The sequence below is a fragment of the Coregonus lavaretus genome (genome assembly GCF_964263955.1).
Source record: "Coregonus lavaretus genome assembly, chromosome: 5".
Classification (NCBI taxonomy): domain Eukaryota; kingdom Metazoa; phylum Chordata; class Actinopteri; order Salmoniformes; family Salmonidae; genus Coregonus; species Coregonus lavaretus.
This window is the reverse complement of record NC_139992.1, coordinates 26,386,404-26,398,383: the sequence shown is the minus strand read 5'-3', so window position 1 is coordinate 26,398,383 and position 11,980 is coordinate 26,386,404.

Sequence of the window (11,980 nt, the reverse complement as noted above, 5' to 3'; positions counted from 1 at the left end):
CTCGGGCTTCCTCCTCGGCCGGCTTCTGTGTTGCCGTTGCTCCTCTCCTGCCTGGGCTTCCTTCTTCGCCCAGGGTCCTTTTCCCGCAAATATCTCCTCCCACGACCACATCTTCCCCACCTGTGTCCAGGGTGTTCGGTCCTCCTGGTTATGCTGCTTGGTCCGTGTTTGGTGGGATCTTCTGTCACGTTCGTTTAAGGACGGGTCAGACCAAGGCGCAGCATGAAATGTGTACGTGTTTATTTAACTGATAAACACACGACAACATAGATCTACACATACTAGATCATACACATAGATATACACAACATAGAATATTCACACCCTGACTCAACATATAAGAGTCCCCTGAGTCAGGGCGTGACAGTTGTCTGAAATTGAATTTTATGAATGCCCATCTATGTGGTAAGCCTACAATTTGTAAAACACCAAAGAACGACATCCGGACAGGACCAAAAAAAGATATCCAAAAGACGTTGGATCTGCTTACTGGGGTGTAGCCTACCATCTCAGCCTGCAATTGAATTTTATGAATGCCCATCCATGTGGTAGGCCCACCGTTTGTAAAACAGGCCATTGCATTATGTGTATTAGTCCTGATTCCTGTGAGTAATCAATTACAGCTATTTAAGCTCTGAATATCAGCTACCGAACTTTATCAGTTATCCTGAGCCTATTTGCAATGTGTTTACACAGCCGGAAATGCAGAAGTATTTAATTTTTCGATATGATCAGCTAGTCGAAAATGTATAGATATAAACTTGAAACCACTGATCATGACAATGGGGTGAAACTCCTGGACAAGTTGTGATTGTCCATTCCATATTGTCCATTTTACTTTGACCTGTCCTGTTTTTAGGATATGTTGTTTGTTAACATGAAAGCTCATTTTCTGTTTGATTGAGCACCATTTAGGTTAAGCTATTTGATCAGAGAGACCTGCATGATGTAAAAAGTGTCTGTCTCATTACGTTGTCATACATTTTATCTCCAGCCTGCAGGCTACAGAAAAGGCCACATACTCTTTCTACCGTATATATGATTTATTAAAAATATTTTAAAAAGTATGTGGACACCTGCTCGTCAAACATCTCATTCCAAAATCATGGGCATTAATATGGAGTTGGTCCCCCATTTGCTGCTATAACAGCCTCCACTCTTCTGGGAAGGCTTTCCATTAGATGTTGGAACATTGCTGCGGGGACTAGAGCATTAGTGAGGTCGGGCACTGATGTTGGACGATTCGGTCTGGCTCGGAGTCGGCGTTCCACTTCATCCCAAAGGTGTTTGATGGGGTTGAGGTCAGGGCTCTGCAGGCCAGTCAAGTTCTTCCACACTAATCTCGACAAACCATTTCTGTATGGACCTCGCTTTGTGCACGGGAGCATTGTCATCCTGAAACATGAAAGGGCCTTCCCCAAACTGTTGCCACAAAGTTGGAAGCACATAATCGTCTAGAATGTCATTGTATGCTGTAGAGTTAAGATTTCCCTTCACTGGAACTAAGGGTCCTAGCCCGAACCATGAAAAACAGCCCCAGACCACTATTCCTCCTCCACCAAACTTTACAGTTGGCACTATGCATTGGGCAGGTGGTGCTCTCCTGGCATCCGCCAAACCCAGATTTGTCCGTCGGACTGCCAGATGGTGAAGCATGATTCATCGCTCCAGAGTTCCATTGTTCGAGAGTCCAATGGCGGCAAGCTTTACACAACTCAAGACGACGCTTGGCATTGCGCATGGGGATCTTAGGCTTGTGTGCGGCTGCTCGGCCATGGAATCCCATTTCACGAAGAGGCAGTTTGGAACTCAGTAGTGAGTGTTGCAACCGAGGACAGACGATTTTTACGCGCTACGCGCTTCAGCACTCAGCAGTCCCGTTTTGTGAGCTTGTGTGGCCTATCACTTCAGCTGACCCCTTGTTGCTCCTAGACGTTTCCACTTCACAATAACAGCACTCACAGTTGACCGGGGCAGCTCTAAAAGGGCAGAACTTTGACAAACTGACTTGTTGGAAAGGTGGCATTCTATGACGGTGCCACGTTGAAAGTCACTGAGCTCTTCAGTAAGGCCATTCTACTGCCAATGTTTGTCGATGGAGATTGCATGGCTGTGTGCTCGATTTTATACACCTGTCAGCAACAGGTGTGGCTGAAATAGCCGAATCCACTCATTTGAAGGGTGTCCTTATACTTTTGAATATATAGTGTATCATGAATGGTTATTGACACTTTTCTACTGTTACATGTGGGACTTTTATTTTGAAAATGTCCAAAATTCTGTGACCTGGAAGTACATTTTTAGTGTTGCTGACTAGACGCTGATCCTGTGGTGAGTTTGCAAATCAAATGCCCCACTTGTGCTGCCACTGGACAGCAAAAAACAAGTAAGTCAACCTTTATTTTTATTGCAATTTAAATTAGTTTGTAGTAGTTAAATATTGCGTTAGATTACATACTGTAGCTACCGCAATTGTTATTTCAAATTATTTCAGTGACTTCACAGCAATCGCTATCTAGCCGAAATGTGGCTAGCTTGCAGGCTCAGCTAAATACAAATCCAACTAGAAACAGCCATGTCTCATAGTCATGTCATGAGATTTGTAAATGAAAGAGGAATATAATAATATAAATTTAATGAAGTTTCCCATCTTCCCATTCAGAGTTTCTGGCGCAGTACAGAAATGCCCTTATCCAGACAAAGGCATTTCCTAACAGACCTGCTAACTTTCTTTGTTGTTACTTTTAAGGTTGGAACAAACATGCAGTACCTCCAGCAGGCAGAGAGGCAAGAACCATTCGTCCGCCAGTTCAGGGTCAAGCTACACTATTCACAGCCCTGTGTAATGTTCAATATAATTGCATTACTGGACTCTTTGAAACTTCATGTATTTGTATTGTTTTAGAAATGTACAAATAAAAGGAAATGTATGGTTTAAACATGTCTTTAATGTTTATATACAGTGTTAATACATTTGTGTTTACATCATTAAGCCTTTATGTATGTGTTATGAATTACCAAAGGGGTCTGACTTTAAATTAAGTACAGCGTCATGCGATATAGAGTCTTTATGGATGACTTATGAATGACCGAAGGTGTCTCACTTCAAACTAAGTATTACAGGAAATGACATAAAGTGTCAATAAATAGGTTATTAACGTTCTGCTTATTTATGACGTTTGTCTCATGATCCACAGGTTACTATAGGGTGAGAGAGGTATTTAAATGGCTTGATGGTCCTGCAAAGCTTGCATTTGTGAGTGTGTGTGTGTGTGTGTGTGTGTGTGTGTGTGTGTGTGTGTGTGTGTGTGTGTGTGTGTGTGTGTGTGTGTGTGTGTGTCAGAACCAAGATGATTTGGAGTAGTCCAACCTGAGACTACTGCACCAGGTATTCCTCTTCTGTTCCCAAGCTGGAGACCAGGGCTTTATTACAGCCTGTTACAATGGTGGCAAAATTTTGTGGCTGATATTTCAGTGGGTGAGTGGGTGAATGTGTCAAAGACCTGACTGGGCCCAGCACCGCAAGGTATGGCTCATTTTTTTGTGTGCGTATTTGTGTACTGAGGAACATGTAACTTGGTTCCAGAAGAAAGACACTTTCAATGTTTTTAGGTTGGGGGCTTTTATCAAGGTAAGTGTTTCTTGGTGTAACGTCGTCCCCCCGCCATCTTTATCAATGGTACCAATAGTTTTGGAGGTGACTGTACATAATGAAATGAAAACTACGTTAATCTGAAGCGGTTTAAACCAATTAACATTCTTTATAGTTTTATCAAGTTTTATTTGTTGCCAGATTTTGTCTCTCTCGATCCTCTATCTCTCTCACTGAATCTCTGTCTCCCGATCCTCTCGGTATCTCAATCGTCTCTCTCTCTCTCTCGATCCTCTCTCTCTTGATTCAGTCTCTCTCTCGATCCACTCTCACTGAATCTCTCTCTCGATCCTCTCTCTCTCGGCCCTCTCTCTCTCGGTCCTCTCTCTCTCTCGGTCCTCTCTCTCGATCTTCTCTCTCTCGATTCTCTCTCTTGATCCTCTCTCTCTCTCGATCCTCTCTCTCTCTCGATCCTCTCTCTCTCTCTCTCTCGATCCTCTCTCTCTCAATCCTCTCTCTCTTTCGATCCTCTCTCTCTCGATCCTCTCTCTCTCTCTCCGTCTCTCTCTCTCTCTCTCTCTCTCGATCCTCTCTCTCTCGATCCTCTCTCTCTCGATCCTCTCTCTCTCTCGATCCTCTCTCTCTCAATCCTCTCTCTCTCTCGACGCTCTCTCTCTCTCGATCCTCTCTCTCGACTCTCCCTCGATCCTCTCTCTCTCTCTCTCTCTCTCTCTAGATCCTCTCTCTCTAGATCCTCTCACTCAATCGCTCTCTCTCTCTCAATCCTCTCTCTCTAGATCCTCTCTCACTCAATCTCTCTCTCTCGAATCCGCTCTCTCTCGATCCTCTCTCTCTCTCTCAATCCTGTCTTTCTCTCAAACCTCTCTCGGTCTCTCAGTCCTCTCTCTCTCAATCCTCTCTCAATCAATCTCTCTCTCTCTCGATCCTCTCTCTCTCTTGATCCTCTCTCACTCAATCTATCTCTCTCTATATCCTCTCTATATCTCATCTGTGTCTCTCTGTTTATATCTCTGCTCTCTCTCCCTCCCTCCCTCTATTTCTGTCTAGTTGGGACAGCTTTGACCATCCTGATCTCGGTGACCACTGTAGCTGCTCTGCTGGTCATAAGTCTCTGCTTCTGCCTCTGGAAGTGTTTCCTGCGCAAGGAAGACGGTGAGTGTATCCCTCTCCATCGACCGATCTCAATGGAGGTGTCCACTTCCCCCATAAGAGTCCTAATTTTAAACTTTGGCCCAGAGGAAAGCAGGAGAAATTTCCTCCTCGGTTTCTGTATGAGAAATGTTCTGACCTCATTGATCTCGACTGGCTATTTTTGAGCTCTCAGGCTAATAGTTGTCACCACCATGATTCCATGCAGCTGGGATAGGGTTTTTCTCCAGGAATCATTCAGAGTGTGTTTCTGTGTGTGTCATGGGAATTGTGTAACTACAGTGTGTTTGTCCTGTGTGTGTCTCTTGTGTGAGACCTACAGTATATTGTTCCTGTTTCTTCAGTTTCCTGGTATGTTCTGGCATGTGTTAAAGATTTCCTGACTGCCTCACCACCTTGACATTCATTTCAGAGGAAGTTGATCTTGGATGACCTGGTCTTTGCTGTTTGGATGAGAGGTTTATTGTGCCATAGTGTGTGTGGATGGGACCACCCTCATAGTACAATACTAGTGTTTGGATGAGATGTTTATTGTGTGTGTGTGTGTGTGTGTGTGTGTGTGTGTGTGTGTGTGTGTGTGTGTGTGTGTGTGTGTGTGTGTGTGTGTGTGTGTGTGTGTGTGTGTGTGTGTGTGTGTGTGTGTGTGTGTGTGTGTGTGTGTGTGTGTGTGTGTGCTTGTGGAACCACCCTCATAGTACAATACTACTGTTTGGATGAGAGGTTTATGGTGCCACAGTGTGTGAGTGGTGTGTGTGTGGAAACACCCTCATAGTACAATAGAGGATGGATCTGAGGTCATTATCACATTCATTAATTGTGTGTGTTTGAGCAGGTACAGTAGGCATGGATACACACTGGAATATAATAGTGACCCAATTTTGTGTGTGTGTGTGCCTTGGTCTCAGTGAGGAAAAAAAGGAAGAGTGATACCGGGAGACAAAAGGGTAATGGAATTATGCATCCTTGGAAATATCGAACCTGTGGTTGGCATTTGTATGATTTATGATGCTCTAAAGACAAAAGGACCGTTGTTTGCTAAATATAACCAGAAACCCTCAGGGACAAAGGTGCATCCATTCCTGGCTCCTGACTTATGTGAGTTGGAGGAATTGAACTCTCTATCCATGTCCCTATGCTGACAGCTGTCTCCAGTCACTACAGAAGAATGACAAACACGAAACATTGCAGCTGGCCAGATAGAGCTGTTTTCACTCATCTGTTTTAGATGCTATAGTTCTTCTAAATGGTACAGAGACCAGTGGTGTAAAGTACTTTAGTAAAAATATTTTCAAGTACTACTTAAGCAGTTTTTTGGGGTATCTGTACTTTACTTTACTTTACTATTGATATTTTTGACTACTTTTACTTTTACTTCACTACATTCCTGAAGAAAATTATGTACTTTTTACTCCATACATTTTCCATGACACCCAAAAGTACTTGTTACATTTTGAATGCTTAGCAGGACAGGAAAATGGTCCAATTCACGCACTTATCAAGAGACCATCATTGGTCTACCCTACTGCGTCTGATCTGGCGGACTCACGAAACAGAAATGCTTTGTTTGTAAATTATGTCTGAGTGTTGGAGTGTGCCCCTGGCTATCCGTAAAAAAAGAAAAAAGAAGTGTGCCGTCTGGTTTGCTTATTATAAGCAATTTGCAATGATTTATACTTCTACATTTACTTTTGATACTTAAGTATATTTAAAACCAAATACTTTTACTCAAGTAGTATTTTACTGGGTGACTTTTACTTTTACTTGAGTCATTTTCTATTAAGGTATCTTTACTTTTACTCAAGTATGACAATTGGGTACTTTTTCCACCACTGCAGAGAACCAATACAAGAATATACCATCCCAACTCCACATGGGGGGAATTGAGTCTACTTGCCCATTACCTGCACTAGACCTGGAAAAATACTGAGTATGGTAGCTGACTCTCTGGCCACTCCTATCTGTCATACTGTATCTTTAATCTGAGTCTAGAGGAAGGTGTTTGTCCTCAGGCCTGGAGGGAAGACAAAGTCATTCCGCTACCCAAAACTGGTAAAGCGGCCTATACTGATTATAACAGCAGACCTATCAGCTTGCTGCCTTCTCTTAGCAAACTGTTGGAAAAAATTGTGTTTGACCAAATACAATGCTATTTCTCTGTAAACAAATTGACAACAGACTTTTAGCATGCTTATAGAGAAGGGCACTCAATATGTACCGCACTGACACAAATGACTGATGATTGGTTGAAAGAAATTGATAAGAAGATTGTGGGAGCTGTACTGTTAGATTTCAAAGCAGCCTTTGATATTATTTACTATAACCTGTTGTTGAGAAAACGTATGTTTTATGGCTTTTCAACCTCTGCCATATCGTGGATTTAGAGCTATCAATCTAATATAACTCAGAGGGTTTTCTTTCATGGAAGTCTCTCTGTCAAACATGTAGGGTTTGGTGTACCGCAGGGCAGCTCTCTAGGCCCTCTACTCTTTTCTATTTTTACAAATGACCTGCCACTGGCATTAAACAAAGCCTGTGTGTTCATGTATGCTGATGACTCAACCATATACTTGTCAGCAACCACAGCTAATGAAGTCACTGAAACCCTTAACAAGGAGTTGCATTCAATTTTGGAATGGGTGGCCAGTAATAAACTGGTCTTGGACATCTCTAAAACTAAGAGCATTATATTTGGTTCAAATCATTCCGTAAGCTCTAGATCTCAGCTGAATCTTGTAATAAATGGTGTGGCTGTTAAACAAGTTGAGGAGACTCAATTACTTGGTGTTACTTTAGATTGTAAACTGCCATGGTCAAAACATATAGGTTAAATGGTTGTAAAGATGGGGAGAGGTACAGTGCATTCGGAAAGTATTCAGCCCCCTTGACTTTTTCCACATTTTGTTAGGTTACAGCCTTATTCTACAATGGATTAAATTGTTGCCTTCGACCTCATGGCTTGGTTTTTGCTCTGACATGCTCTGTCAAATGTGGGACCTTATATAGACAGGTGTGTGCCTTTCCAAATCATGTCCAATCAATTGAATTTACCACAGGTGGACTCCAATCAAGTTGTAGAAACATGTCAAGGATGATCAATGGAAACAGGATGCACCTGAGCTCAATTTCAAGTCTCATAGCAAAGGGTCTGAATATTATGTAAATAAGGTTTTTCTGTTTTTTATTTTTAATGCATTTGCAAAGATTTCTAAACCTGTTTTTGCTTCGTCATTATGGGGTATTGTGTGTAGATTGATGAGGGGGGGAAAATAATTTAATACTGTCGTGGAAATTCTTACACAGGGACACTCGAAGTAAATCTTAAATGAATCATTGTTTATTGTCAGCGCTGGAGAGGTGACCAACAAACTTGACGCACCATAGTGAACTTCTGTTAGGAGCTCTAATGGGGCAGTCCCGTTAGTTCCCTTATATACTGACAAGTTATATTTGCATGATTTAGCTTATTCATCATTCATAATTAATGTTTGCTTCATTCATGTGACGACCAATACTGGGTCAGGCATGTGACAGACCAATACCTCACGAGGTTTCTTCTCTCTAAGCTGAGACCTTGAAACTGAGATATCCCTTTCTCTAAACAAGGTTGTGGGCATACTGCCAAATTGCAGATACTGATAGTGAGGATTCGTTCAATCAGTCACTTGCATGAACACAGAAATTGGTTTATAGAAATGCACAAACATAGAACATAGAAATTGGTAAATAGAAAAGCACAAACATAAAACGTTCCATCACAATACATTTTAGAATAAGTAAAAAAAATGTGGAAAAAATCAAGGGGTCTGAATACTTTCCGAATGCACTTTATGCCAATAATAAAGAGACATCCTGCTTTTTTGACACAACACTCCAAAAAGTCCTGCAGGCTCTAGTTTAGATGTATCTTGATTATTGTACTGACATGTGGTCAAGTGCTGCAAAGAAAGACCTAGTTAAGCTGCAGCTGGCCCAGAACAGAGTGGCACGTCTTGCTCTTCATTGTAATCAGAGGGCTAATATAAATACTATGAATGCCAGTCTATCTTGGCTAAGAGTTGAGGAGAGACTGACTGCATCTCTTCTTATTTTTATAAGAAACATTAATGTGTTGAAAATTCCAAACTTAAACACAGCTCTGACATACACACTTACCCCACCAGGGGTCTTTTCACAGTCCCCAAGTCCAGAACAAATTCAACAAAGTGTACAGTACTATATAGAGCCATTATTGCATGGAACTCCTTCCATCTCATATTGCTCAAATGAACAGCAGGCCTGGTTAAAAAAACAGATAAAACAACATCTCATGGCACAACGCCTCTCCCATATTTGACCTACGTATTTTGTGTGTATGTGTTGATATGTAGGCTGTGTGCCATTTTTTTATTGATGTAGGTCTGTCCTTGAGCTGTTCTTGTTAATCAATGTTCTGTATTATGTCATGTTTTGTGTGGACCCCAGAAGGAGTAGCTTCTGCTTTCGCAACAGCTAATGGGGATCCTAATAAAATACCAAAGAACACCTGTACTGTACTTGCTGCCCTAACTTTGGCCTCTTTCTGTGTGGACTATGGGGTAAACTAAATTAACCTCCTGTTTCATCACTGGTTTTAGCATTGCTATGTCTCTATGGAGAATTGAGATATTATACACAAAGGATCGTATGGGATAATAACAAATAACAGTGGGTACAAGTATAAGACAGACATTTGTGGTGGAGAACCATGGTCAGACTGCCAGCCAGGTTTAGATGGGTTTAACGCAGTATAACAAGTTTAATAGAGCACAATATTCTGATCCTAATACGAGACAGATTTAGTCTCCGAAATCTTCCCGGAGTCCTCACACAGTGCCAGGAAATTAGAGGGGAGAATTTGCGTTATGTTTTGATTGTCTGTGTGTTTCCTAGATACTGGTTAACGCACTTTCAGAAGCAGTCATAGCCCTGAAGTGGAAACTTCATTATATGCCTGGTTGGTCTCACTGCATTCTGGAGCGTCTATCACACACTGACCATCTGAACCCTATGACCCAGCGCTGACTTCTATCTGACCTTGTTCATTACAGTAACCGTTATTATAGAATGTCATTTTGGTCTATTTGCTTTAGTGTATTGTATCTGTCTCTTTTTCTCTCTCTTTCACCCTCTCTCTCTCCTCTGCACAGACGGAGTCTAAAAGAAGGAAGTGAAACTCAGCCAATCAGAGACTGTTCCTCAACATTCTACTGCACTTTCAGAAGTGAAGCAAGGCCCACCTCAAGAGGGCACAGAATACAATCTGTCATGACCAACATCACAGGGTCCCAGAGAAACTGAATCCATCAACACAAGATCTTTTGTTTAGTCACAATGGCTCGTATTCACGAGTTTGAAGTGTTTCAGAGTAGGAGTGCTGATATGCGATCAGATTTCCCTTTTAGATCATAATGAATAAGATTATATTGACTGAGGAGACCTGATCCTAGATCTGCACACCTACTCTGAGACTATTTGTGAATACTGGCCAGTATGATCACAACACATCCTAACAGATCTGAACCTAATCTTGTCCTCTGGTAACCCCAATTGGCATTCATATATATTATGAAGTGTGATGCTGACAGATAATTTTGTTCTTGTAACTGCCTTGGTTTCTTTGTGCCATTCTATGTTCCCAAGATTAATGTGGTTCTCATGACCTAATGGACCTAGGTTGTAGGAAAACTGAATTAAGTGAAAATACCTTAGTCTACTATGGTATTCAGTGATCCTAATGTCTTGTGATACACTGAATGCAGATGAATAGAGTTATTGTTTGGGATTTTCCACTTCAAAGTCCCACTTTAGACCACTGCAACACAGCTCCTGTGGAAGACATACCCTGTTTGAATCCCCCAGAATGTACTCTGTTTTGATTCTACTCTTAATGTTAAAGGGGACAACCTGCTTTGCCAATTGATTTGACGATTTTGTGTACATAATGTGTATATACAACTGACAGTATTTAGCTAAGCGTGCTTTCTGTCCTGAACCTCATAGGCTATGATAAAGCTATCTGTAAGGGTTCAACCCCAGGGCCCAGATTCACAAAACACTTCTTATGCAAAAACTTAAGAAGTATCTTCAGAAAAAAAATAAGTTCATGAGATAGTAAGTAAGTGCAATTCCTCAAAAATGTCTTAAGAATTCAGGCTTTTCTTACGAACTTCTCAAATATCTTCTTACAAACGTAACTACCTTTTTAAGATTATTGTCACTAAGCAGCTGAGCTAGCTCGCTATCTAGCTAGCAAGGGCAATCCAGTTAGCATATTTCTTACTGAGATTACTGGTCAATTTGTTTGGTGGGGGGGATTTAAAACAATCAACCCTGAAACATTTAATATACGAAAAGTTGCTATTCCTCAATAAAGTTCTTGAAAATGCTCTTAAGTTTCTTCCTATGTTTCTTCCTAAGAAAATTAGAGTTGAAAATAAAGTTACTGGATTTCTTCTTGGAAATGTTCTTAATTCCAAGATAGCTAAACCCTTGTCTTAAACACATGGAAGTGAGAAAATAAGCTAATGAAAGAAATTGAACATGTTTAATTGACTGATTTAGATGAAGTTTGAGTCAATTAAATGTTCAATTTCTTTCATTAGCTTATTTTCTCACTTCCATGTGTTTAAGACAAGGGTTTAGCTATCTTGGAATTAAGAACATTTCCAAGAAGAAATCCAGTAACTTTATTTCCAACTCTAATTTCTTTTAAACAATTTTCTTAGGAAGAAACATAGGAAAAACTTAAGAGCATTTTCAAGAACTTTATTGAGGAATAGCAACTTTTCGTACGTTTCTTAAGTATAAAGTTAAGGATAAAATTGCACGTAAGAATAGATTTTATTTTAAAGATGGTTTTGTGAATCCAGGCCCAGGTCTCAGACATACTGTAGACCTCTTACTCAGAACTGTAGTAGGGTTGGAGAGAGTGTGGTTGACTCTATGGTCAGATATAATTATTTTATAAAATTATCTTATTGATGCCATTGAGGATGAATAATTGTGGTTATGAGTAACAATGTCAGCGTGTGTACGTGCCTATGTGTGTGTGTTTTCAGATTCCATGGTCAGATGGTTTGATGTGATTCCCAGTAGAATATGCCATGGTGAGATACTGTGGGCGCCTTCAGAGGAATTCATTATGAAGAGAGTTTGGCTGGTTGGCTGCCATTACTGCTAGGGTGTGTGTGTGTGTGTTTT